The sequence below is a fragment of the Protopterus annectens genome, chromosome 3.part1 (assembly GCF_019279795.1).
Source record: "Protopterus annectens isolate FY-2018-M chromosome 3.part1, PAN1.0, whole genome shotgun sequence".
Classification (NCBI taxonomy): domain Eukaryota; kingdom Metazoa; phylum Chordata; order Ceratodontiformes; family Protopteridae; genus Protopterus; species Protopterus annectens.
In genome coordinates this window covers 1,807,457,611-1,807,460,778 of record NC_056732.1, presented here as the reverse complement: position 1 = coordinate 1,807,460,778, position 3,168 = coordinate 1,807,457,611, and positions in this window count along the sequence as shown.

Sequence of the window (3,168 nt, the reverse complement as noted above, 5' to 3'; positions counted from 1 at the left end):
CAATTAAACAAGCCATAGCCATTCAAACTCCCTGATAATGAAATGTTGCCCTTGTGGGGATAAACATGTCTGTGAATTGCAAAAAGGCACAACAGCACAGTTCAACACATCAGTACAGTGTACATTGAGCTTAAGTGCCGACATCTATCTGTCTATCTCAGCCTTTGCTGACTATCATTAAAAGGCCACATTTCCGAAATGATTTGGCATACTCCACTGAAATTTTCAGGGGGTAATACTGGGATACTCATTTACAAAATTTCCTTAGGCTGTATTCCTATCTTCAAAAGTAGTGAGCAATGGAATACCTGTATCTTGAATTTAACTGTCACTATTTTTATTTTGTATTGTTCTTTTTCCACTACATTTAAGATACTGAAACCGTCACTTTATCAAGAACTGTGTCAGTGACAGTGGTGCAACAGGCAGCACCCTCACCTTCGGTGCAGAAGGCTGTGGGTTCTATTCCCATAATAAGTAGACTGACTGCTGACACTGCAGTGCTGCATTCCTGAGTGGGATGTCGTACAGATCAGATGTTAAACTGAGGTCCCATCTGCTTGAGTTGATGGTAGCTCAGGTGGATGCTGAAGATCCCACACAGCACCTATTGAAAAGTATAGTGGAAGCTCCCTGATGCTCTGACTAAATTGCCCCTAGTAGTATAAATACCACCTTGGGTTTCCCTGAAAACAGGTTACTAACTTATTAGGACTATCCCAGTCAACAAAGGATAAATAAGATGTTTTCAGGTCAGGCATTATAACATAGCAAACCAAGAAGAAACTTCACAGTGTGGAGGGTATGATGTTCACTTCTTGAATTATGTTATGCGCCTAGTTCACTTAATAGAATATATGTTACAAAATAATCAAATTGAAAATAGTAGGTAGTCTGCAGTTGAGTTAAAATGGGATATCCTTTATTAAAACACACAGACAAGCAAGCCTAGTTGAATATGATGAAATGCATCATAAACATTCCTTGTATATATATAATCAGGTTGTTTGGAGCAAGGGAGTGGTTACAAAGGTTCATTCTGTTAAGAGAAATACAAGCATTAAAATTATTCCTTTAGACAAGTCCATCTTTCCCCTTACCACCATAGTGTGATCTGAAACTGTGCTACCTAAAAACTGAAACTAAAAGCTAGAGACAAATTAAAATTAAAATATAAAACCAGCTTATTGACATTTTATACAGAGTTCAAGAGATACCACAGATTTTTTATTTTTGCATTATAACATAGCAATGCATTCATATTCCAATGTTTTTAAAATCTATTATCCTGAATAAAACTAATTCCTAAACTGAAGGTTTTGGAAATGTAATTCTTTTTGTTAATAAGCACTTTTAATACAATGCATTGATACCGCTGTGGTGGTGCTGCGGTAGCATTGTTGCCTCACAGTAAGACGCTGTCCGGTTTGACTCTCAGAGCATCTTCTGCGTGGAGACATGCGTGAATGGCCGTACCTTCTTTGAAGGTTGTGCGTCAGAGCTTGCAACTCGGTACGTAAAAATCAACTGCCAATCATTAGCGGACCGGAGTTCTGCTGTGGTGACCCCTAACTGGGAAAAGCCGAAAGTCACAACAGCTACAATGCATTGATAACAGTGACATCAACATGAAATAATAAAACACAGAATATCCAGCTTATCATCAACTTACTAAATCAAACATATGTTATAAAAATATCTATCACTGGTGTGCCTTATTCTGATAAATTATAGCCTTTTTATGGAAAATCAACAAAGAATCACAAATTTACTAAGTCCTCCAGCCAAAACCACTAGCTTCTAAATGCCAGTTAAACAGTATGTATCACAACACTTCATATTGTTTCATGGGAAAAATGAAAAAAATATATATTCCTGAGATTTATTACCCCTTAAGACATATTATGTTCCCATAAATCTGTAACTACACATGTAAAAAAAAACAACATAATAATTATATAAAACAAGAATAATGAAAAAAAAAACCTAAAAAAATCTATTAATAAGACTTGTTAATGAACCTCAGAATGTTTGTAATTAAAGAAAAAGCTCCTCTGGAGTAGCTCACATCTTGGTTTGTTTGCATGTTTTATCTGTAATAGTTTGTTTTATAGCAATTTAATGGTGTTCATAAACATTAGGGTTGAGAGGTATAGTAGTTAACCTCCTACCTCCATAACCTGGGATAAATCCAGAAATAACTGGGATAATCAGGGACACTTTTAAAAATATTAGTAAAATTAACTCAAGTACTTGACAGAATAAGAGAATGTGAATTAACATATAACTTCTGAAGTAAAGAAAGACGATCACTCAAATTCTTGTTAATATTTATTAAGTTCAACACACCAAGTTTTCTTTCCAAATAGCCATTATTATAGGAATTAGGGGGAGAGACAAAGAGAAAGAGAGAGAGAGAGAGAGAGAGAGAGAGAGAGAAAAAACGTTTGAGCAAAAATCAGGGATGTTCTTCAAAATCAGGGACAGGTGAGAGTTATACTGGGAGTAGTTCTTTGATTAAAGCTTAAATGGAATCTATGTATTCTATTTGAAGGTACTTGTAAAAGCTCTTATAGAGGTACCCATAATGGAGTCAAAATCTAGAAGACTATTAATCCAGTCTCTACAAAGGATAAAACTTCCAATAATTGTCATACACCATTCAGTAAGAATGACAGGATGTTATGGATGGTGTTTATTTGTATGATCCATAGCTTGAATTAAGACCTTGGAAATCATCTGGTAGTGATAGCTTTCTTCCCAGAAGATTCCAGGTCTGAATTTTAATAACATTTGAGTGTCTTGCAGCATCTGGTAACCTTGTGCAGCTCTTAAAGACAGTGGAAGAAATAAAACTCACGAGGTTTAGAAGGCCACCAAAATAGTCCTAAAACATCTTTATACCACTTGCAATAGATGTTTCTAGGAAGTGACAAACTTCATCTGCCAAAATTACATGGTACAGTTTTGGAGTCAGACATTCTTATAGACAATAGCCCCTTCTCCAATGAAAAAAGATGGAGTATTACATCTGGAAATATTTGTCACTATGCCTTCCATTTTTATCTGGAAATTTAACCCGATTACTTCTTTTTCAGATGCTCCTATGTAGATTCCTAAATAGTTAAAAAGAGTCTGTATGACACTGAAAAGGACATTGAGTTTGAA